Here is a 26,497-nt window from a genome sequence, read left to right on the forward strand (position 1 = left end):
AAAAAATAATCAGTGCAGCCATCTGCAATAAATAAACAGGATAGTTAGTGGTGACTGGGGAGTTTTCTTCTGCTTGTAGAGTTGTTTTATTTATTATTATGTGAACTTGATCAACATGTGTTTGTTGTTGTTCAGGCAGGCCACAGGCTGCAGCGAGCATTTAACAAATCCTAGTTTGAATCAATAAAAAACGATTCAAGGAATTTATTCAAACCATTTGAATATTTGTTTCAATATTTCAGCCCTATTAGCTCTGTTAGCAACTAGTTGACCGAATTTAACCATTAAAATCCCAGTTAACTGGTTCAAAAAACTGAAAACATTCATCATGAGAGCGAACATACCTTTATCTTTCTCCTCTTTTTTTCTTTTTTATTCCTGAATCGGGCACCTGTTGGTTTTAGCCTTTTTATGTTCATCTCTTCTGTTTGGCTCTTGACTCAATAAGTTTCCTTTAGTCAGGACTAAACAATTTGACCTTGATGGGGGGGTGACCACAAAATCGTTTTGTTTTTCCTTTTTTTATTCGGCCATTTCACACAATTCAGAAACACTGAAAGAAAGATAGGCCTGTGTTTATGATATTATGAATGAAATGTGGAAGAACATCAAGATGTGATCGACTTTAGCCATGTTGATAGTTGATTCAGCCCCTACCCGCTCATTTCATTTGGACCCACCCAGAGGTGAATTCCCCCGCCGCACCCCTCCCCTTCCTCTTCTTCATACACACACGGTGCACGGAGCGCCTGCAGCTGCAGGGGGCGCCAACTTGCTGTTTCCAATCCAGACACTGTCATATGACAGATAATAGAAAACCTCGGTGCGGCGCAGATTTCCTTTTTTTTTTTTTTTTTTACTCAGCGCTTGTGCGCCCCTTTTGTGTCATGAAAAAATGCCGCCCCGGGCAACTGCCCTGTCTGCCCGTGCCTAAAACCGCTACTGCACAAACAACAAAAAAACATGCATAAACATGAACACCAAACAATTTGAATGAAAAGGGGCAGAAGGAAGAAATATCTTATATTAACTGCCCCTATTTACAAACCAAACTTTTTAATAATGCTTCCATACAATTCTCAATAAACAACACAACAAAATGAAACACAGATTCATTTTGTATTCTTTGAACTTACAGACCTAATCAGACACCAACTGAATTTAGGTTATTGTAGTTCTGTAATACACTTGATTTGATACATTTTTTAAATATATTTAGTGACTTTGATTCTTTTATGTCTTTGATAAGGTTGTTCCATATTCTCACGCCATTTACAGAGATAGTCATTTCCTTCATTCTGGTTATTTCTTCCTTCTGCCCCTTTTCATTCAAATTGTTTGGTGTTCATGTTTATGCATGTTTTTTTGTTGTTTGTGTATATATACATATATATATATATATATATATATATATATATATATATATATGAAACACTGGGCTGCGCAGTGGTTAGAGCTGTTGCCTTGCAGCGAGGAGGTCCTGGGTTCGATTCCCGGCCTGGGATCTTTCTGCATGGAGTTTGCATGACTGTTGGGTTGATCGGTCTGTCTAAATTGTCCCTAGGTGTGTGTGTGCATGGTTGTTTGTCCTGTGTGTCTGTGTTGCCCTGCAATGGACTGGCTCTCTGTCCAGGGTGTACCCCGCCTACTTGCCCGTTGACTGCTGGAGATAGGCACCCCCCCGCGTCCCCGCGTGGACAAAGCAGGCTCAGAAGATGGATGGATGGATATTTATCACTTAGAATGAAACAAATAAAGAGAAAAAAGTAATTAAAATCACATGAAATCATATCATTTGTGTTATTTAACATAAATTTCAGATGAAAGAAAAGTTTAAGGCAAATTAGGAGGAAACCTCAAAGTGTAGTCATGAAATACACAATTACTGCAAATGTATGCATTTATCTGAACCAAAGGATCATGGTTAGTCAAATAGTTTTACTTTGTGGTCATGGGTGGTTTTGTTGAGGTTGCACAGCTGTCATAATTCATTGTCCTTTCTGAAAAGTAAAGCAACACAAGTGTTTTTCCCCTCAGGCTTATCATAATGTAAAATGGGTTTGATGTTTAGCCATACCATAATCTATGTCTGAGTCTCATCTGGAATGACATGATGCAAACCTGTTGCTGTGTAAGATGAAAAATTGTAGCACACGTGGTGTATTATAACATTTATTTGATCATTCTCAGATAGTACAAAATGACGCTGAGTCCCTTAGAATCTTCTTGGAAAAGCCTTTGATGTCCTTGAGTCTTCCATGGTTCATCAAAGTGGTTGCGATAACATCGAAAATGCTGTGTCTTCCTGTGATTCAGCTCAAACCCAGAGAGATGGAAGTGCTGCTTTTCAGACGATCAGGCTGTGAAAAGGGAGACATGGTGAAGAGACGGTTCAAGACATCTCCTGGTGTGCAAGAGGGATGATAAAACCATCTCTAAAAGAGCGAAACGGTGGGTGGCATTGGTGTGTCAAGGTAAGATGAATAACATACCAGATTAGAAATATACAGCCAGAGATAAGTCACTAAGATAGATTTGTTTCTATACGTTTATTCTTAAGGACATTTGGGATCAAGGCTTTCGTTAAAACCAATGCCATAAAAATGCCAAATTGTTCATTTAGCAATGTATTCCATGTATTTTGGAGACAAAGTAATTGAGAAAAATCAGATTATGTTAGATCAACACAAAGGATTATATTGCTGGGTCAAATCTCTAGCGGGTGGTCAGTAATCCGTAACAGATTACATTTTAAAAGGAGCCTGTATAATGCGTGGATGGATGTGTGGTGGCGATTGGAAACAGTTTGGAAATGAGAGGCCTGTCAGCGAGGTTACTGGAGAATATGATAAAAATTGGTTCTGACTGTACTCAGTTCTCACATCCACCTCCCACCGAGCGTCTGCATCCACTTCACCATCGTGAGAGTAGAGGTAGGACACAGAAAAGAGCAGAGTGAGCAGTGGGGGAACAGGAAGTGAGAAAGAAAACAGGATATCACACACTTGTTTCCCTTAAGCAACTGTACTTGTTGGTTTGAATTCAGTGACATAACGTTTTGACGCATGAGTGAAAGGTGATGCTGAATTGTTGATCAGCCATCGAAAACAGCTTCTCGTCTAAATGACCCAACTTGATAATCAGGGGAAAACAGGCTTCAGTAATCAGTTGATTGCAAAATGTTTAAACAGCATCAAAGGTTTTCGAACATTTAACACATTGGATTAGCTGTAAAATTTGGGAATTGACTTTCTGCTCCTGTTGGTAATCCCAACGTTTTGAAGATGTAGAAAAATGCAAGGGTGTTGCTTAATTTCTGCTTTTAAAAAAAGATTTTAGGTGGGGGGCTGTCCTCAAAGTACATGCAAATATACGATCATGTAAGATTTTAAAATAATGCATGTAAGGAAGTCTCTAAACATAAAAATGCCTCTTGCAAAATTCACAGCTTGCAAAAAAATGTTTTTCTGTCTGCTGAATCACGCTTTTATAAAGCAAAGTCACACCTTTCCCTGCAATCCGGATCAAGTTTCAGATTGAACATTCTCCACAGTTCTTAGAGAATTTTCAAATTCTCAAAAACGTTGCACAGCATCAGAATCTTCCTGTCGTCATGCTTTCCTGATGTCTGGCTTTTTGTAAAATATTTAGAATAAAGAAAATTGTGAAAGAGGATCTCAGTAGTAGCCTCTAAGGTGGCTTGAACGTTAGATGTGGTTAACAGTTTTAGACATAACTTTATCATGATGTCAGATTTTAGCTCAGTGAATTTAGCGACTGTGTTTGATGGACAGGATTAAATGCTGCCATCTCACCAAAAGGCTCAGAGATTATCCCTCCCAATGTCACAAATGAGAAAATGAGGTCCCACTGCCTCCCAGTTTGAGACTGCACTTTGATTAAAGTAAATTAAGTGGGTACGTGTACCCTGAGGCTAAAATCAAGGTATTTATAACCATCCATGAGAAAATGTATTATGTTGTGGCTCTTTAATCACTGCATTACATAATTTTCCGAACAGCTTCTTTATATGTAGCTACTTAAAAAATTCAGCAGAAGGCAGAGTGGGCTGGATGCCTGAATGTATTGGTGAGCTTATTCATGCCTGCATCATGTGCCTGCACAGTTTTGTGGGTCTCTCTCATGACGCTAATGCAAGTTTGCAAAAGATTGTGGGCGGTCTGTGATTTAATATGCTTTTCACATTTGATTACAATCCTATCAGACTGCCCCTTCAAGGAAGATGAGTAACCGTGTTTGTCGTGCACAAACCTGCAGCCGTCGTCAACAGATGAAACGTGTATCCAGTGTTGTTAGATGCTTACAAATGCTGCTAAAGTAAATTAGATTGGGCGAGGAAATATAATTAAAAGTATTGTTCTTTGAACATAAAAGTCTTAATGTCTTGGGGAGGTTTAAATGCCTAAATTATGAAGAAAATATTTTTAAATTTGAATTGGTACGTACAAAATCTTTTGTGACAACTTGTACGGTATATGTGGTTGGTACATGGGAGGCAAAATACATAACTGAATACAAATTCTAATAACCATTGTGCTATTTTCTTAGTTATTTTTCACGTTTAAAACTCTAGCAATGCAAGTGCAAGATGACTCAAGTGAGGAACGCATGCGTGCACGCATTCAGCTTGACCTTTGTCTTTGTCCTTGCGGGTCGCGCTATTGTGTTTGATTTTTATAGGCGGTGTTGGAGACATCTTCACGGTGGGTTAACTGGGGTTAATAGTCAACCCGGTTAATCCCTGTAACCCAGGGTTTCTCAACGGGGTCTGTAGCGCCCCCCAGTGGGCATTCAGACTATATAAGGGGGCGGTGAAGGTTTTTTGCCACTGAAGGGGGCGCTGAGATGCTAATGGTGGGCGCTAGCGATACAGGACATTCATAACAGACAATGGCTCAGAATAAAAAGAAGTGTTGACAGTACAATGTGGACTCGGTATGGATGTATTCCTTCACCCACGAATCCACAACTCCCCATGTGCCTGCTTTGTGAACAAGTTTTTTCAAACAAAGCAATGAAACCCTCCCGGCTTAAGGAGCATTAGAGGTAGCATTGGCAGTATGTTTGCGCGAAGCTCGAAGTTACTGGACCGAGGATTATTAGCTTCCTACAATATCTCATTGCTAATAGCTAAAAACATTTTTTATGATACTTTTTAATGACATATTTGTATTAAACTGTTTCAAACTCTAGGCTGAATTTATTTATTAATTTTTTTATTATGATTTTTGTATCAAAAAACTTTCCATTTCTCTTTCATTGGTGGGGAGTAAGGGATCTCAGCATGGCAGGGGGGCGTTTAGCTGAAAAAGGTTGAGAAACCCTGCTGTAACCCAAGCTGGGACTCGCTTTTAGTTCCTAAAACAGAAGCACGGGGGCTTTTTTTCCCCACAGAGATTGACTCACAAGACATTTATTTATACTAGAGACCACTGCAAATGTGTTGAAAGAACAAGTGAACTTGATCTTTAACATAATGTAATTCTCTAGGTGAGCTATTTATTCCAGTAAAAACAGAGACCATTAAAATAAACTCACTTGGTATTCTAAAAGGACAAAAATTCAAAAGTAAGAGCTGCCATCAAGAGCACCGACACTCTCCAATAAAGCGTCCAAGATTTCAATAGTAACAAGAACACACCCTCAGTCTTTACTCTAACCATATAGCTTACCACAGCTGCATAGAAATTTGCTGGTGGCCATAATATGCTCTTGCAACATAACTTGATGAAACCCATATTTAACTATGTCTTTATCTTAAATCAATCAGGAATCATCTTCTTCATTGCTCTCCCTCCTTTACTTCTGCTCCACATATAGACATCTGGTTTTCAACTTCACTGCATTTGGATTTTTTACAGAGGAATTACTCAGGTTTTAGAAACCTCAATCAGCTTCCCTCCACTTGTGAAAAGAACCTCTCTCTGTTGGCAAAAAGTCTGCATCCCTCCAAATGCTCAAAATGTGCCAGACATACCAGAACACCGTTGACAGCATAGCACCAAAACTAGTGAAGAAGAAAATAATATCATCATGGGTCCTGCAGCAGACTGCCACAATGGCACCTTACGGCTGCACAAGATGATGAAAACAAACAATTCAGATATTTCTGTTGAATATTCATCTCCGGTCATTGAATCGTTTGCCTGAATTTTCTTGAGCGCCAAATTTTTGCAGTCTTCTCCCACACCAGTTATCATTCTGCGTTCAAGTCAGAATCCCACTGGGCTGCATGTTAACATATCATGAACACAGACTTTCCTTAAATGTCTCTAAATATTTAGCAAAAACCGAACCCGTGACAAAAAACATCTGGACTGCTCCATTTCCACCTAGGAAGCGGTTGAAGTCTCCTGTGTGGGAATATTTTAGATATATTAGATATATTCCCTAACAGGAGTCTTCAACTGCTTCCTGGGTGGAAATGTAGCCCAAATAACACAAATCTGAAGTAGTACTGCTAAGTTGTAGAGTTGCTAATGCTAACAGTTAGCTTCTACTAGCTGAGAAGTGCTCTTCTCTATCCTGGATGCTAATTCAACAACCGCCTTCCCTGTCAGGAGCCAAGTTGGGTGAGTCCATGAATGCTAATTTTCAATGTGACGTAGCTCTGACTGGCTTTACAAATCCAACAATATCCTGGTCTATTGTTTATTGGCAGCTAATGCAGAAAATGGGGTGGAAGACTCTTTTCAAGTTTAGCCTGCATGTGAAATCCACAGTGACCGATTATACTTCAAGAAGAAAAATAAGAGATTTCCCATTGTACTTGGCCTTTAACATATTTTTGTCTTGATTTTTAATGCAGGCTTTAGCTCATTATCCATCACAAAGTTTGGTCTTTGCTTAATATTTCAAACTTTGATGTATTTGTGCATTGAAGCTTTCTATAAGTTAAAATTTAAGAACAAATATATGCAAGGGCTTAAGTATACACTATTGCATGATGAGCATATGCTCCAATAGCTTAGTTTTAGGACATGCAAGCTGCTGTGCAAGCGTCAGACTGCACATAATTGAAAAATGTGAAGAACGTGCTAATGAGATTTAGTTTGAGCTCACACAGGTTTATTTGCCTTTTCCAAATTTATGCCACAGCATGCACATCGGACATGCAGCATCTATCGTGCTCATCACATGCATGGCAGTGTGAGCAAAAAGAGCCCTGAGATGGGTCACCTTTGCAGCTGACCAAGACACCTGTTTCACTGCAGCTGTTGATGTATTTAAACTATACATGTCTTCACATCTGGGGATGTGTGATAGGAATAGTATACATGTCACTAGATAAAGAACATTTATCATGGGCAATTATACCTTTAATGGGTTTCCACAGAAATAGTAGCATTAAAACAATTTAGAGATTGATGATTCAGAATAAATAGCATTTTTATTTGTTTCACACCTTAATTCATTTTCGATTTTCTTTAATCTCACTACTAATACTGTACTCCTCTGTGAAAAAGTAATTAAATTGTCTTTTCCGTTGCACACCCATCCCTCACACACCAACCCCTAGTCTCATGGCTCCAAATGTCAGAACGATCATCTTAATTATCCGCTAACTTAACCTGTGTTTAGAAGGACACATTTGGCTCATCTAAGAGCTTGGAAATGATAAATCTCCACTGCCTTTTCCCACACCTAAATGATTGTTTCCACACTTTCTCACGTGTAAGCAAGGTCTTTTTAAAATTAGACTGTTGTAATAATTATATTTGAGTCATACTCGATTTTCTCCTCTCTTTTATTGTGGATCGTAACATCCTACTAATGTAAGTTAGATTGAATACTTTAATGAAGCCTGTTTACTTTTCAGCCTCTGTGTGGATCATTAGTCCAAAGGTCACTGGATAACAAAATCATTCCTGTGAATACATAATTAGCGTATTCATGAACTTCCTTAAATAGACCCTTAGCCCTGTCACTCAACTGTTTTCATTCATATTTCCTCCACTCTGTTTCATTTTTTTTTTTTTACTGAGCATAACATTTTATTTATGGCTCAGCATTTATGTGGAATAGATTCACTTTGATGAGGCAAAGCTCTAGTGGAGAAGACTTGTGATCTATTTTTGTGCAACAGCACATGGGACTCACGTGCCTGGTAATAAAATGCCCTTGATGTGTGCCCTTTGTCTCACAGGGAGAAAAAGCCGCACATGCATGCATAATAGGGGGAAACTATTTTGAGATTACTTTTTTCTCTTCTTTTGACTGCACAATTCATTTGCCTGCTGGTGGAAAATAGATGTGAATCACTCACTGTGGCTGTTCTCCAACATCCATTCACTCTGCAATCTCCAGTCGCTGTCAATCTGACATTACGTTTCCAGTTAATTTGTTTTACTTTTTGTTGCTTTCAAATATTTCTCTCTTTACCTCACAGCTCAGTCGAATATACATGAGATGCATTTTATTTCCTGGTGTTCGTCACTGCTCTGGCCGAATTCAGGCACAGAAAATTTTATTTTCATGATATTTAAATACTGCAACTATCAGGTTTTTTGCCCTCGAGTCCGAGTGTTTGATTTTGAGAATCTACCGATACTGAGTCCCGATCCAATACTTCGATACTTTAAAAAAAATACAGAAAAGGAAGAAACAGTTCCAGAATGCTCCTTATTTTTTATTTAATTACCTTTTTATTTTAATTTTTAACAACAGATCACTTCTGTGAGGTAGCTTGAACGATCACGTAATAAATAACATAAATTCTTCACTTTTGGACTTTATTGCAAATATAAAAAGTCTAATATAAAAACAGATATCACTTCAACTTAAAATACCTGGCATAGCGCCCTCATGTGTCCTTTGTCTGCGTCTCATTTATGTGTCTTCTGTTTGTAACCATTCAGTCATCCCCAGCCCTTCAGGAGTAGCTCCAACCTCTTTGTCCCCAGCTCAGTGTGTGTGTGTGTGTGTGTGTGTGTGTGTGTGTGTGTGTGTGTGTGTGTGTGTGTGTGTGTGTGTGTGTGTGTGTGTGTGTGTGTGTGTGTGTGTGTGTGAGTGTGAGTCCTTCCCTCAATTTTTAGGTTTAGTTTTTGTGTTTTATAGTTTTAGGTTTATCTGCCCTCCTCTGGTTCTGTTTCCCCATTTAGATAATTGATGTCACCTGCCTTCCCTCCAGCCCTCACTCCACACACCTGCTTTCTGTTTCCCTAATTATTCCTCCCAGTGTATTTAAGCCCTGTCTTGTCTCTGTTTTGTGTCGGTCCATTGTGGTAATTCTGTCAGTCTTCTCGTGTTTTCTCGGCTTCCAGTGTCTCTTAGTCTTGAGCAAGGGCGTCAGTTTGTTTTCAGAATTGCTGGGGACAATAACCATACACTTGAGTGGGGTTTAAAAATTGCTGGGGACAATAAAGTAGGCTAGCACAGGGGTCGGCAATCCGCGGCTCTGGAGCCGCATGCAGCTCTTCCATCCATCTGATGCGGCTCTCTGTGCTTGTAAAATAATGAATGGATATTTAAATAAAATGCTTTATATTTTACTGAATTAATTTTACATCTGTATGCCAATTCCAAATGTAAAGATTGTCTGCGTAAACCTGAACAGGTCCAACCCGGTCTGCGGTGGTTGACCGGTCACGCTTGTGCGTAATCATATAGGCACTTTATGAGCTGAAGACAATGTGAGATTCTGGGATTCTCCTCAGACGGCTCCTGGATGCGTCGCCACATTGGAGACAGGAACAAGCACTATTCAGCCAAAGTTTCATAATCAGGGAACATTTTCTAAGTGACAAGTCTCTCTGAGAGACAGGGTTTGGAAAACACTCGCTTCAGTGGGAGGAACCTTCCCGCATGCGCTCTGGTTCTCTGGGTGGCTCTGGGGTTAATCAAGTTTAATTGTTTCTCTTTGCAACAATCTTCACAGGAAGGCAAAACAGTTAAACGGCAGGTTACATATATTTCCATTTGACTGTTTATTTTGACGGATGAACTCAAGGATGTAGCTTGGTTTGAAAGAATTACCCCGACGCACACTGATGCGCATGGATGAGCTCACATTTTAATCGTTAACGCACATCGCGGAGGTAAAATATTCCCATCAGAACATCAGAGCTTTATACTGGACACTGTGTTCAGTGGCTCGGAGCGCCCACGCTGGACAGTGAGCTGAAGATCTGGGGTTCGCAGCGCAGTGCAGAACCACGGCGCATGCGATAAGATTTCCTCCCACTGAAACAGTCTGGAAACCCGGTCTCTCTGAGGGATGTGCCACTTGGAAAAATGTTCTTTTTATGAAATTATGAAACTTTGGCTGAACAGCGCTTGTTCCCGTCTCTAAAATGGAGACGCATGACGCGTAGAGACATTTGATCACGCACAAAGTTTATGTGGAGCAGAAGCGGTCGGGCCACGGCAGGTGAAACGTTCCTAGCCTACATGAAGTGAAACAGTTTAATTGTAACATTAATATGTTACTGGACACGCTGGTCTGGTTGGTTAGACCAGTGTTTGAAGTGGAAAACACACACACACACACACAGACACACACACACACACACCAATTAAAATAATGCTGATAGCATGGACTAGAAGACAGGTGATGGCTTACGTATTTAAATGATGATCAGGCTGCTGTAAAATGTAATCTCCATCCACATCCAGACACAGTTATCCTCTATTCTTTCTCTATTTGCTCTGCTCTTGTCTGGGCTGATCAGCTGATGGTGCGCGCGGCGCGCCTAACTAGCGGCCGATGCACATTTTACGCATTTGGAGAGGTGGACTGGATGCTTTGCGTTTACTGGAAGATGGTCCACTTAACGCACGGGTGTAGACTAAATATTAATGACAAATGAATGAAAATTAAATTGTGAGTTTTTACTTCATATTTTATAAATAAAAAGGACGGGGGAACACATTTATGACGTCTTTTTAAACGAAATTTTCTAGCGCGACCTGCCTGCTTCACTTAAGTCACTGCTTATTAAGGTCCGTCCAAAATTACCGTGGGAAATGGGTAATAATGGCTCTTTGATGGGAATAGGTTGCCAACCTCTGGTATAAGATCTGAGCTGGTAAAACAAAAATCCTCATCAGCAGGCATTTTTGAACGTGGGGGGGGGACACAGCTGCCAATCACAAATGTTGCCGGGGACATGTCCCCGGCGTCCCCGGTTAAAATGACGCCTATGGTCTCGAGTGTTTTTGATCTCCTGCTCAGCCCTTTTGGATATATATTTGTTTCATTCATCCTAATACAAGGATTTTACTTCATATCATCTCCTGCCTCGTGTCATCTTGGGTTCCTGCATTTTGGGTCCTAACCATCCTCGCATCGTGACAGTGCTTGTTTTTAATCAAACTGTGTGGGAGCTTCAGACCGAGTGGCCTGGCTCAGCCCCCCCACGCAGCAAAAAATCAGGCATTGGTCTATTTTATACTGCAGAGTAGAAGAGTCGTAGGGGAGCTTAATTCTACAAAATCACAACATTTCTTCAGTTTCCTGAAGATTTTATAAACATTACCAAAGCTTATTCTACAGTAGCTAAAAATTGTGACTTAATGTTGAAGTGCATTGTGGGATGTAGCCCTAGACGAGCGTTTCTTTTGCATGGGTGCCTTTTGGCGCTTACATATTAGTGCCGGCACGGTCGGGGTTTGGTGGGGCTGGATGGCATGAGCTTGGTCTCGAATGGGCGGTGTAGTGTTCCCATATAAATCCAAGGGACTTCTCGAAGAATGTGGAAATTCCCTAGCCTGTGGGCGGTGTTTAATACGCGCGGGAAAGTCTGCGGTGTCCTCCATTATAACGTAAACAAAGGCGGGCATGAGCTGTGTTGTTTTTGGAGACTCTGAACCACAGTATTTTAATAATTTGCTGTGTGTGTCCTCATAATCTTGTGCTACACACACACACTGCTTTCTCCACTGAGCAGTTGTCTGCTTGCTGAGGCAAGAGCTCCGATGCAGCGAACAGGCACACACACACACACAGAGGGCACTCACTTCTCCCATTCTCACTGAACGGCAGCTCCGCGCTGCAGACAGAAGTTTACTCAATAGCATCCAGCATGAAAATGAATCGCGCATGCAGAAAATCCCCCGCTGCCTTATTCTTCAGCAGATCGGTGGCGGTAGTCGTAATTTCAGCTGGCCAATTGTAATGTCGCCTTGGTCCCAGTCTGACCGCTGGGGAGAAGGTCTGAAATAAAGAGTCACCTCGGAACCAAAAATGCAAGTCTGACCTGTGTGTGAAACCAAATTCCTGTCCCTACCTGGACCGGAAGGGACCGAACCGACCTCTGGATACACAGATGGGGTGTCAGAAGGCACATTTTTTATCCATTCTTCAGAGCCGCGTAAGGTCCACGACCACATCAAAGAGCTGGAAAAGGAAATGGGCTAAGCTACAGCCAAAGCCTAGCAGTGGCAGCATTTAGATGGAAGTGTGGATTTTCACATTGTGGAAGGGCTCAAGGCGTGCGCATATATTTGTTCCATATATTTTGCCAGTGGAAAAGATCCAACGCCCAAGAATGACAAGCCAATGCTAGCAACGTTCTCAGATGTTGAATTATCCAGCTGAACGTCTTAGGCAAACGGCGTCCAAATGTGGATAAAAAGGTTTTTGACTAGAGGTGTATGTGGAAAGTAGTGACACAAATAATAACCTAAGAGTAAAAAAGGAACTTGGAGAAAATGTTACTTGAGCACTGTGAGTAGTGATTAACTGAGCATTAACGTTTGATTGTGGTGTCTTTTCAGGTTTTTTTTAATTGACGTTTAAGTGCTCCGTCTGTGCATTTAAAATTGGTAAATGCAGTTTGTATGTTTAGCATTAGCATCCAGCAGGACTTGTGTGGTGGCATCAACTGTAGAATACGCTATTTTGTTGCTTTGAAGGCTAATTAAAAAATAGGACGGGGATTGAACATATTTTCTTTTCATATTTTTTTATTTTTAGTTCATGAGCTGAGAGGGTTGGAACCATCCACAAACGTAAACATGTAAGGAAAACATTTATTTATAAATCAAATAGTTGTCATTACTTATTTCATATAAGTTCCCATCACTAATACTCTAGTACTTTAAGCTACTAAATATTTTTTATAAATAAAATGTAATTAAATGTATGAAATGAACGTGTTACTACAGTATATATTCTGAGGGAATTTTCATGGCGTAAGATAATACTTTAGCAAATTTGATTATAATTAAACATGGCCACATGTAAGTCATTGTCACACAAGGTTCAAGGAATTTAGTGGGGATTTTATAATAGTCTAAGGGAAAATGATTCACCTCCCACTCTTGTGTGGCAGGTGGATAATGAACCTAGTTAGGTTAAGAGGCTTTAGGTAATAACTGTATTTTGTAGATGTTATTCCTAACTTAGTTTCCATGAAACCTACTCTCTTCCACACGTTCTCGGATTTCCTTGCCGACTTTATTGCCCACTTCAGCTAAATCCACTCAGCCCTCTGCACGGCTGAAGATACAGGCTTAGCTGGCTGTGTCAGATCTGTCACAGTTGTATTATGGAATATATGTGGAGTCCTGACACCTACTTCAGCCCTTTTTTATGTGTTGAGTGAGTGATATGTGGCCATTTCTGTTTCAGTGGAAATATATAATGTTTGCTACCTTAATTTGGCCTAAAGGGAGCTAATGAATTGAATTCATTACTGTGGTCAGGTTAGTGTTTAAATTCAGAGCATGCTCACATGCATCCCATCATCACTGTTTACTCTGCTGAGATGGTGTTTGCTAAACGGTTTTGAGAATAAGGAACAAAAATAACAGCAGGCAGGTTTTTCATGCATTTCTAAAACCCACAGGGAATTTAATTTCTTCATTATATTGAATTAGTTTTTTAGTTAATTATTTTTATCCTAAAGTTTGTGAAGGCAATTTAAAACTCTCACATTAAGTCTGCAGATACCAGCTTGGTGGAGGAGTTTGAGTGCCCTAATGATCTTAGGAGCCATGTTGTCTGGGGCACTTTGTGCCCCTGGTAGGGTCTCCCATGACAAATGGGTCTTACAGTAGGTGAAGGGTGAAACAAAGAATGGTTCTGAAGATCTTTAATGGACGTAAAAACAAAGAGTCGGTGTACCCGGCCTGGAGGGTTACCGGGGTCCCACCCTGGAGCCAGGCCTGGGGTTGGGGCCCGTGATCAAGCGCCTGGTGGCTGGGCTTTCGCCCTTGGGGCCTGGCCGGGCCCAGCCCGAACTGGATACATGGGCCCCACCACCCGCAGGAGGAACATGAAGGGTCCGGTGCAGTGTGGATCGGGTGACAGACCGAGGCGGGAGCCTTGGCGGTCCAATCCCTGGACAAGGAAACTGGTTATAGGGACATGGAACGTCACCTCGCTGGCGGGTAAGGAGCAGGAGCTTGTGGCAGAGGTTGAGCGCTACTGGCTAGATATAGTCGGACTCACCTCAACACATAGCAGTGGTTCTGGAACCCAAATCCTTGAGAGGGGTTGGACACTCTAGTAATGAAGTGTTAATTACATTTAATTAAGGACCATAAGACATTAAAAATTCATGTTGGGTATGAATTCCATCTTAAGGACACTGGGTAATTTAAATCAGAAGATTGGATCTTTTTATTGCAGGGATTTAGAAAACACTTTGTAATAACTTAGAGACAAGCGAAGAGAGAGAGAGACCTTCAAACGTTTAAGGAAATTTATTACTAAATAATTTTAAGCAATTTAACAAGCCTAACTCTCTAATGATGGATGCACTGTTTGAATGAGGTGTGAGATGGTTGGTGTGTGTGAATGAGTGTTATTCAGAACCCTCGCATCCGGAGAAACAAAGTCTGAGTGGGAGATGATGTTTTGCTCCTAATTTATCAGAGTTTGAGACTCATAGTCATAAACACATGAGATGCCATTTATGTCGCATCCACATACCCTCAGTGAGACCTCCGTACAGATCCGGATGCCAGGTCCATGACTCTCCTGGGTACTGGAGCCGATGAAGCAGCATCAACAGTACGACCAACCAGTCTTTGGATAGTCTCCAGGTAAAAAGCGACAGGTGTTTCACAGCGTCAAAACGGGACCTTCCTTGGGTCACTCCTCGGGAAGCACACAAGTCAGTAGATTATCAGATATTCCCGTGGAAGCAATAATTTGAAGCAGCAGCAACTTTATATCTCCTCGGGTCTGGATTACTTCCAAACAGCTAATTGATCTTTGTATTAGCACTTATCGTAATCCAGCACAGGGAAAAGCAGCAGGCAGGTCATCCCAGCGAGCGAAGAATCCCAGCAGTCATGCCAGAACAAACGGACGTCCAGGTCCGACGAGCCGGAGCACCAATCAGGAGGAGTAGATTCTGATGATGAGTCACGGGTCCACCCCCAGGAAGCAGGATCATCGATGAACTCAGCAGGGAAGAGAGAGCACAGCACAGGGCACTTCAATGTAGACACAACAAAATGGCGTCTTATGCAAATCAACAAACAAAAAGCTTCCAGCTCATCGTAATCATTTGCGATCAAAATACACTTGCAATCAATAAGCGAACCCACGGCATTGGAGGTCAACCTTATCACAAAGATCTTGTCCTCCAGGGTCATTCCCGGACATCGCTGAAAGTGATGTCGGAGGTCACTCAATCCAGTCCGAGCAACTAAAACGTCCATGTGCGTTGTCGTTATAATTCGGACTATAGCATGTGCAGTTCGTGTTTGCAGAGACGCTCCTCCATGTTAAGCTTAGTTATTAGCAGTTTAATGCTAGTAAACTCAACCGGGTTGATACCCGAGGGATCAAGACAGCTATCGAGGGCAGAGGTCCACGACCCTCCTTGGTACTCGAGCCAATGAAGCAGCGTCGACAGTACAACAAACCAGTCTTTGGATAGTCTCCAGGTAAAAAGCGACAGGTGCTTCACAGCGTCAAAAAGGGACCCTCCTTGGGTCAGCAAGTTCAGCTTTTATTCTGAAAGGTACCGTTGCTTGGTTGGTAACAAAACAACAGAATTTTCACAGCTTGAATTGTTCTCATCTTAAAAAGAGAAGTACAGATGGCCGGTCCATACTTCACTTAACATGCGGTGAACTTCATGGGATTGTCACATTAAGGGGATGGTAAGGACCCAAAAATGCAGATACCCAGGATGACTCGAGGCAGGAGTTGATGTAAAGAATAAATCATTTTAATGTAGGAAGAACAAAAATTAATCCAAATGGCAACGAGCCAAAAATCCCAAAGTCCAGAAGAACAAAAGCTCACTTAGAGCACAAAACTGGGACGAGGCACAAAGCTCACACAGAGCATCAGAAAACGCTGACATACAAACAACAATGGACCGACAAGACACTGAGACAAGACAGGGCTTAAATACACTGGGGCATAATGGGAGGATGATGAGCTGCAGGTGTGAGGGGAGAGAACCAGGTGAAAGCGATAACTAATCAGGGAGGAGGAGCAGGAGAGGACACCAGACCTAACTGGGAAGGACACACACACACACACACACACACACACACACACACACACACACACACACACACACACACAAAACTGGAATAATAGACCTATGGAAATTATGGTGGGGAGACTGAAGGAACACAGAACCTGAGAGGGAATATCTGGAGGGCTGAAGACCAGGGGACACAAGAGGAACACAAAGAGACAGACACAGACCATGACAGGGATCTTGAGAATGAGATCTTGAGAACAAGATCTTGAGAACTGAACTTAAGATGGCGTTGGAACTGTTTTATTAATCTGTATGTTTTTGATTCTGGACGAATCAAAGCTGACAGATTTATAAACACCACAGAGACTCTTCCACGCTTCAGACTAGGAATGTTCTGATTGGATCAGTACAGCAATGTGTCATGTGATTGTTTTCCTTACGTGTGTCAGTGTGTCTAGTGACTAGATTAAGTCATATTACTTATTACATATTAATCATAATAATACTTATATATTAATCATAGTAATGTGAGTTCACAGATCGGTCACATTGTATTATTGACTAACAGTTGTTTTGATTAGCTTTATTGAAAATAGAGTTCTTTGATTCAATAAAAGAAAAGAGTATCTTCATCTTCTGTCTTCATTGCTGGAAAATAAACAGTTTAGAAGATAATGAATGTTCTTGAGGCTGTTTCATGCACTCTGGCGCTGTGTCAAAGGGAACTGTTGATAAAGGTTTAAATCCTTGGAGGAATAGCTCCTTCATCACGTTACACTCTCCTTTGCTGGAGTTGCTCCGGGTGAGAGGTGGAGGGCTGGGGTTGGCTTTTTGTTAGCCCCAAGGCTCTCTGCCTGTGTGTTGGGGTTTACCCTGGGGAACGAGAGGGTAGCTTTCCTGCGCCTTCGGGTCGGGAAACGGGCCCTGACTGTTGTTTGTGCTTATGAGCCAAATATCAGTTCAGATTACCCACCCTTCTTGGAGTCCCTGGGACGAGTGCTAGATAGTGCTCCATCAGGAGACTCTGTTGTCCTGCTGGGGGACTTCAATGCTCACGTGGGCAATAACAGCATGACATGGAGGGGTGTGATTGGGAGGAAAGGCCCACCTGATCTGAACTCGAGTGGTGTTTCGTTATTGGACTTCTGTGCAAGCCGCAGTTTGGCCATAACGAACACCATGTTCGAACATAACGATGCCCATCGGTACACATGGTACCAGGGCAGCCTAGGTCGCAGGTCGATGATAGACTTTGTAGTCGTATCATCTGACCTGCGGCCGTATGTTTTGGACACCCGAGTAAAGAGAGGAGCAGAGCTGTCAACTGATCACCACCTGGTGGTGAGTTGGATCAGATGGCAGGGGAAGATGCCGTGTAGACCTGGCAGACCCAAATACATAGTGAGGGTCTGCTGGGAACGCCTGGCAGAAGAACCTGTCAAGACAGTCTTCAACTCCAACCTCCAGCAGAGCTTTGACCGCGTCCAGAGAAAAGTGGGGGACATTGACTCCGAGTGGGCCTTGTTCCACTCTGCGATTGTTGAGGCAGCTGTTGCTAGCTGTGGTCGCAAGGTGGCCGGTGCCAGTCGTGGTGGAAACCCCCATACCTGATGGTGGACACCAGAGGTTCGGGGAGCTATCAGGCTGAAGAAGGAGGCCTGCAGGTCGTGGCTGGTCTCTGTGTCTCCGGAGGCAGCAGATGGGTACCGGATAGCCAAGCGGGGTGCAGCAGTGGCAGTTGCCGAGGCAACATCTCGGGCGTGGGAGGAGTTTGGTGAGGCCATAGAGAAAGACTATCGATCGGCTCCAAAGAGGTTCTGGCAAACTGTCCGGCGCCTCAGGAGAGGAAGGCAGCAACTCGCTCACACTGTTTACAGTGGGGATGAAGAGCTGCTGACGTCAACTGGGGCTATAGTCGGACGGTGGAAGGAATACTTTGAGGAGCTCCTCAATCCCACCTACACATATTCCGAGGAGGAGCCAGAGCCGGGAGACCTGGGGATGGACTGTCCAATCTCGGGGGCAGAAGTTGCTGAGGTAGTCAAAAAACTACACAGCGGTGGAGCCCCGAGGGCGGATGAGATTCGTCCTGGGTATCTCAAGGCTATGGATGTTGTAGGGCTGTCTTGGTTGACACGTCTCTGCAACAGTTCGTGGTCATCAGGGGCAGTTCCTGTGGAGTGGCAGACCGGGGTGGTGGTCCCCATCTTTAAGAAGGGTGACCTGAGGGTTTGTTCCAACTATAGGGGGATCACGCTCCTCAGCCTTCCTGGAAAGGTCTACTCCAAGGTACTGGAGAAGAGGGTCCGAGCGATAGTTGAATCTCAGATTGAGGAGGAGCAATGTGGTTTTCGTCCTGGCCGAGGAACTGTGGACCAGCTCTATACCCTTGCAAGGGTGATGGAGGAGGCATGGGAGTTTGCCCAATCAATCCACATGTGTTTTGTGGATTTGGAGAAGGCTTATGACCGTGTCCCCAGGGGCACCCTGTGGGGGACGCTCCAGCAGTATGGGGTGGGTAGCTTTCTGTTAAGGGCCCTTCAGTCCCTTTACCAGAGGAGCACGAGTTTCGTCCGCATAGCCGGTAGTAAGTCGTACCTGTTCCCAGTGAGGGTTGGACTCCGCCAGGGCTGCCCTTTGTCACCGGTTCTATTCATTACCTTTATGGACAGAATTTCTAGGTGCAGCCGTGGTGTGGAGTGTGTCGAGTTTGGTGGCAGGAGAATCTCATCTCTGCTTTTTGCGGATGATGTGGTCCTACTGGCTTCATCCAGCTCTGACCTTCAGCTCTTACTGGGTAGGTTCGCGGCCGAGTCTGAAGCGGCTGGGATGAGTAGCAGCACCTCCAAATCTGAGACCATGGTTCTCGACCCCAAAAGGGTGGCTTGCCAACTCCGGGTAGGGAGAGAGGTCCTACCTCAAGTGGAGGAGTTTAAGTATATCGGGGTCTTGTTTACGAGTGAGGGTAGGAGGGATCGGGAGATCGACAGGCAGATTGGTCCAGCGTCTGCAGTGATGCGGACGCTGAGCCGATCTGTCGTGGTGAAGAGGGAGCTGAGCCAGAAAGCAAGGCTCTCGATTTACCGGTCATCTACGTCCCAATCCTCACCTATGGTCATGAGCTTTGGGTAATGACTGAAAGAACAAGATCGCGGATACAAGCGGCCGAAATGAGTTTCCTCCGTAGGGTGGCCGGGCTCAGCCTTAGAGATAGGGTGAGGAGCTCGGACATTCGGGAGGGACTCGGAGTAGAACCGCTGCTCCTCCGGATCGAATGGAGTCAGCTGAGGTGGTTTGGGTATCTGGTCAGGATGCCTCCTGGACGCCTCCCTGGGGAGGTGTTTCGGGCATGTCCTGCTAGCAGGAGGCCCCCGGGTCGACCCAGAACACGTTGGAGAGGTTACATCTCCAATCTGGTCCGGGAACGCCTTGGGGTCCTGCCGGAGGAGCTGGTGGAGGTGGCTGGAGAGGACGGTCTAGAGCTCCCTAGTTGGGATGCTGCCCCCGCGACCCGGATAAGCGGAGGAAGACAACAACGACAGATTGTTTTTGCACTTTTTCTATAAGAAAAGATGAAAAAAAGTGGTGAAATTTAAAAAAGAAAAAATCTGAAAAAAAAGGTATAACTTCCCTGATATATTCCTACTGCCTTTTTCAAATTCCAACAGCAACACACTTACATTATTTTCACACCCTCAAGCAACACTTTGCAGCCTAGTTTATGTGCTTCGAACCAGTAAATAGAAAAGGGATTCTCACCTTTTTTTTCCTCAAAAGATCACTTCAGCTTTGCTTTACTAATAAAAGAAGACTCAAATATCAAGCATAAACCTTGATGTTTTCTGTGCATTTTCCAGACTCTGCTATCTATAGTGCTGCGATGTGGCAAGGGATTATCACTGTGAAGGCTGATATTTTTTTAGGGCAAGCTGGAGACTGAAGGTGCTGCCAGCAAGCCTCTTTAACCTTTATCTGACTGCAGATGGCATCTCAGATAAACTCAAAAGAAAGAGGGAGGGAAGAAGTGAGAGGAGTGGGAGGGATGAACAGAGAGGACTTGAGAGTGAAGAAAGTAGTACAGAGTTTGTTGGAAAGTGTTTCTCCCTTAAGCAACAAAAAGCATTGAGTCAAGTTAATGCTTAGCAGTAAAACACAAATGAATGTGGGTAAAAGAAGAGCTGGTATTGTCAATGATGGACTTTTATTGTGTAAAAACAGCCAAACTAAGTCCTATACTACTTTTCCATTATGTTGAAATGTTATTTTTAAACTTTGCGAGCAGTATCTTTATTTTCTCCTAGTCTTGGCCTTTCAGTTTCTCAATCCGTCTGGTCTGCCTCTTTTATCGTCCCTTTGCTTCTGTGGCGGACTGATAAGAAAGGTGCCCACCCTGTCTCGGAGGAGAAACCATGGTAACGTATCAGCCACCACGTGTTGACATCACAGTATGTTAAATATAACCGCCTCCCGTGCCACACACACGTTGTTCTGCCGTTGATCCTCGCCTGGCTATAAATACATGCTTTCCTTCCCATAATTGCTGCTCTGACAGGCTTGTTTGGATGGATGGAGGAATAGGAAATGCCTTGGAGAAAGAGAGTGCCTTCCTCTGCATCTGAGCTGCACCACTGTGAATGTGTAAGTTTACGCCTCATGAGTCGTCCTCATTACATCCCAATCAAGGAGATGAGTAGAGATTTCAGAACTCTTTAAAATCATCTCATTTAGGACTTTCTCCAAAATAGCCTAAACTAAGTACTTTAGCATTTGTTGGAGGGCTTAATGTGCCCGCCTCATAATTTTCCCCAGTTTGCCCCAAACAGGAGATGACTCTTTGCTCTAATAATAAAATTTAAAATAAACGTTTCACTGTTTGTCTAAAAGTAAACTCACTCTTTTAATTTGCTTATTTGTCAAATATGTCACCACACCGACTCCCTGGTTATCATTTTTTTATGGTTCACAATCTAAAACTATTTCCTTACAGTAAATAAAACAAAAACATTAATATTTACCGCATTTTCCGGACTATAATTCACACTTTTTTTTCATAGTCTGGCTGGTCCTGCAACTTAAATAACAAAGTGACTTATATACCATATTACGTATATCGCGCTTTATATTATGCGGCCGGTTCCGGACCAGGAATGAGCTCCCCTGCCCTGCCATCACCTGCTGGAGACCGTTGCGCGCTGCTGCGGGCCGGCTCCGGTCCAGGTTTCAGCTCCTCTGCCCTTCTGGGAGGGTTTCAAACACTGCCATCACCTGCTGCAGCCTGTGTCGGAATGCTGCGGGCGCTCTCCCCGCCCGCTGGGAGCGTTTCAAACACAGCCGTCCTCTGCTGGAGACCGTGGCACCCTGCTTTACCCTGATTGTTTATTCTGTTATTGTTACCGGTACTTGTCTTGCAATGTGAAGTGCTTGGTTTCAGATTTTGTAAGAAAAATTATAAAATTTCCCTCCAAAATGCGACTTATAGTCCAGTGCGACTTATATGTTTTTTTCTTCTTCATTATACATTTTATGGCTGGTGGGATTTATACTCCGGAGCGACTTGTACTCCAGAAAATACCGTACCTATAATTGTGTCACGTTTTATGATGAATCGGGCATATGGGAATAAAGTAAATCCATTTTAACTTCTAATGAACACACCATTTTAAAGGAAAATATTTGTTTGCTCTCCACACTTAACATGCACATTAGTTTTCTCCTCAATTATTCTACTAAACAAAGTTTGACTGATTGAAATGAGATGTGCTACTTCATATTAGCTGTTTAAACCGTTTGCCTGGACATTTAGAGGTGTTGCTCCTGTTATGGTTTGCATGGTTTGGATTTCTATACACAGATCCGTTATCTGAAACATCCTTTTTGTTTATGCAAAGTTGTTTTCTAAAACATGAAACAATAAATGAAAGTGCTATTTGATTATATAAACACTGTACATTCTGTGTTAGGATCAAATGCAATTAAAATCTAAAAGTGTTTCTCTTGAGTCTGCCATCCTGCTCTGACCTGTCACTGGTGTGCACGAGGGAGGTTGCAAGTAAAGAGTCTTGCATGTTGTGACTCAGTCTCTTAGCAGCCACCTCATCTTTACAACCCTGCAGGTCCCCATAGGCTTGTGCAAGACCAACCAATCAGGTTGAGATGCCACAAGGACCAACAGGCTGGGGCTGTGTTGTCACCAACTGAGAAATGGTTTCAGTCTGGGAAATTGACGGCTGTGTGCAGTTGTTAGTGTGTGTTATTGTGCAGGCATAGACTGCAGGTGACTTTAATAACAAGTGCAGGAAGAGAGGAGCTACCTCAGGAGTCCCTGTGTCCAAAAAAGATAAACTCCCTGTGCATGTCTTGTTTTCTCCCATTGACCTTCTAAAGATGAAATTTCAGAGGAAAAAAATCCTTTTTGCACATCATCATTCTCAATTGCTAACTTAGGAAACTTTTACTTCCTCTTTTACATCAGTAAGAAATTACCAGAAATGTCTTCATATCTGGATGAATCACTGAGAATTATTGTGTTTTAATGGCACATATAAGGGTTGTATTACTTTTCTTTTTCATAAAATATCACTGTGGATAAAAACTAATTCCAGATCAAATATATAAAAGTATACAATGCAACTTTTTGTATTTTTAAATCATTTTCTTGAGCCAGCATGTGTTAAAATGGCCCTTTACATGTTTAATGAAAAGTCACTCAGGCCCCACCACTCCCGTTGCCAGAATACTGCACTTGAATATTCAGAGTATCTGGACTGGTCCCTGTTAGTCAATAGTAAAGTGGAGCTGACATGCTGGCGCTGGATTCTGCTTCCAGGCATGATTCCTGCATACTTTAGATCAGAGAACACAGCTCATTTGTTTAATTTAGTGATGATCAACTCCTGTAGAAACCAATGAAGGCTGATGAGACATTCCACAGTTAGATTAAGGTGTTGAAAATATGAACGCACCAGGAGAAGAAGGCTTTCATTTTCGGTTTTACAACAGTAAATTAATAACAGACTCTAGGAGGTGCTAAAAGCAAGCTAAAACTACCAAGTGTGACTTTAATGGGTTCTGCTGCATTATTCTAATGTTTTGTGATGCATTCATCATATAGATCATTGTCTTAAAAATGTAATTCATCTTCTAGTTCCAAGCCTTAAATTATTAGAATCAAACAGTAATAGGAATTTAACAATATGGGATGTGGTTTGTGTATATAGTTTGTCAGGGAAATTCTTCCTGCTGTATAAGCAAAAGCTCACCATTAAGACTCATGACACCATTAAGTTTTAAAGGTTGACTTGCAAGCAGAGAATGATACTTTTAACTTTTATTTGTTGTATTGATTCATGCATCTCCACTACACAATGTTTTAGCCTTTTGTGTCATTAGTATATTATCTGGTTTTACTGACTGTTTAATTCAGTTGATTGGATGTCTTTTGTTTTATCTTTAATGTCTTATTCTTTGTTGTGTTGGCCTATGTAGCAATTAATACATATTGAGTATGACCAATAAAATGTGAAATTCAATACAAATATGAAATATCAATCTGTTTGACCTTTGAATGTTTAATCAGAGGATTCTAGGCTTCTTTGCTTATTCAGGGACCATAAACACACTTCGTATTAATCCAGACGGAGACAGTATATAGTTTATAAAATTAATTCAATTATTTTTCCTAAACTAATGATACATGACAAGATATGAATAATGAGATGTGGTGTGGTGGATGTGAGGTGTTGTGATGGAAGCTAGATGTTGTAGCAACTGTCCTTTGTAAGAGAAATTGTGAAATCTGGGTGTAAAAGAATGTGTTGTTTGTTATAAACTAGAGAGTTAATTATCGATAAAAACCTCATCAGACACCAGTATGCAGGCTTGCGATACCCTTGTATGAGTTGCTCCCGGCGGTCCAGAGGTTTGCGATAAGAGTGGTGAGGCCACCGGACGTCGAAACCACAATATTCAGAGATTAGTAGCTTCCTCTGAGTTCAGCTTCCCCAGCCATGAGATGCAACTCGGGGTCTGCAGATTAGGTGTGAAGTAGCTCTGAAAAGAGCTGTTGTGTCTGTAATCACTTGCAGTGTCACAGAAAAGTTTTGACTTAAGGTCAAAGGAGATTGTTTCAAAAGAGGCTTCTTTCCCGATTTGGCCGAATCTGGGCTCAGCTGGAAACTGAATTAATCGGGAAGTAAATCCTGTTTTAATAAACTATTTTGTTATGATTTCTGGCCAAGTTTTGCAAATCAGAATTTGACATGCTTCTGAGTATTTACCAACATCCCTTAGAAAGCCATGCCTTCCTTCAGGTACGAAATTCTTAACCTTAATATGTATCTTACTGTAATGTGTATGAGTGTAAACCACGATTAACTTGTTAAATCAAACACATACTGATTTGTGATATAAACAGATCCTTGTAAGAACAGTATTCATTTTAAATTCATTGATTTAAGCACAGATTATTCAAACATTTCATTTAAACATATTGTTCATTCATCACATGGGATTAATGTAAGCTTATGAGATGTAAAAGTCATGGAGTCTTCACTTGTTCAGAGTAAAGAATGTTGTAGATGAAAGGTTATTATGTTGATCAATATATATATATATATATATATATATATATATATATATATATATATATATATATATATAGGCGAAAATTGACCCTTTTGGACATTACACCTAGTATAATTACTGTTAGCTGTGAGACGCTTTCACCAGCTGTTAAAAACATGCTGTTTTTAAATGCGCTTGATAAATAAACTGGTAGGGTATACAAAATACAGCAACAGAATAACATCCCTTTTAGTGCTCTGCCCCCACTCATCTGCATTCTGAGATGAACGAACTACTCCTGCCAACCGAACCCCTCTGTCTGCAGGATGGAAAGTGTCCGTTGACTCCCTCTCGCTCACATGCTCCAGAGTTTTGACAGAGTTTTTCATAAACAGATACATAGTTCATAAACAAATCCATACAAGTCACAATGTATGTGATATTAGAAATGATAAAAACACTATGTATACATATTTTTTAACACTGTTTATTTGCCCTATGGGTTCCCCTGTATAAAAAGGGGGACTGCAGAGTATGTTCCAACTACAGGGGGATCACACTCCTGAGTCTCTCTGATAAGGTCTATTCAGGGGTTCTGGAGAGGAGTATCTGTCGGATAGTTGAACCTCAGATTCAGGAGGAACAATGTGGTTTTCATCCTAGCCTTGGAGCACTCAACCAGCTCTATACCCTTGGGGGGGGGGGTCCTAGAATTTGCTTGGGAGATTGCCCAACTAATCTACATGTGTTTTGTGGATTTGGAGAAGGCGTTCGACCGCATCCCTTGGGAAGCCATTTGGAGGGTACTTTGGGAAAATGGGGTACCGGGCCCTGTTTGTCTATCTGTCGTGGTGAAGAGAGAGATGAGCCAAAAGGTATAGCTCTTGATTTACCAGTCGATCTATGTTCCTACCCTCACCTATGGTCACAAGCTTTGGGTAGTGATCAAAAGAATGAGATTGAAGATACAAACTGCTGAAAGAAATTTTCTCCGCAGGTTGTCTGGGCTCTCCCTTAGAGATAGAGTGAGAAGCTCGGTCATCCAGGAGGGGCTTGGAGTAGACCCGCTGTTCCTCCACATCGAGAGGAGCCAGTTGAGGTTGCTCAGGCATCTGGTTAGGATACCCCTGATTGCCTCCCTGGTGAGGTTTTCTGGGCACATCCAAATGGGAGGTGACCTAAAGGAAGAGCCAGGACAAGCTGGAGGGACTATGTTTCTCAGCTGGCCAGGGAACACCTCGGGATTCCCCTGGAGGATCTGGCCCATGTGACTGGAGAAAGGGAAGTCTTAGCCTCTTGGCTTAGGCTACTGCTGCCGCAACCCAGCTCAAGATAAGTAAAAAAAAATAATAATAAACTAGAACTGCAAGCAGTTATCAACGAGTTCCAAGCCATCCAGTGCCAGTCGCCCACCCGGCCCTGCCCTCACCTTCGCCATTCCTCATGCGGTCCCGCCCCAAAAACACGTTCTCCCACCGGCGTCCAATCAGCTCACTTCAACCGGCGCAATGAAAGTA

At 42.4% G+C, this 26,497-nt stretch overlaps 1 long non-coding RNA gene across 1 annotated transcript; it reads right to left on the minus strand.

Annotated features, from left to right (window-relative positions):
• Positions 1-2,159: 2,159 nt before the first annotated feature.
• LOC139066344 (uncharacterized) lies at positions 2,160-15,010 on the minus strand. The gene is made up of 2 exons (XR_011519246.1): positions 14,900-15,010; positions 2,160-2,360 (listed from the first exon to the last, which is right to left on the minus strand). It is a non-coding gene; the product is annotated as an uncharacterized lncRNA (long non-coding RNA).
• Positions 15,011-26,497: the final 11,487 nt, after the last annotated feature.

The sequence above is a fragment of the Nothobranchius furzeri genome, chromosome 1, assembly GCF_043380555.1.
Source record: "Nothobranchius furzeri strain GRZ-AD chromosome 1, NfurGRZ-RIMD1, whole genome shotgun sequence".
Lineage (NCBI taxonomy): Eukaryota > Metazoa > Chordata > Actinopteri > Cyprinodontiformes > Nothobranchiidae > Nothobranchius > Nothobranchius furzeri.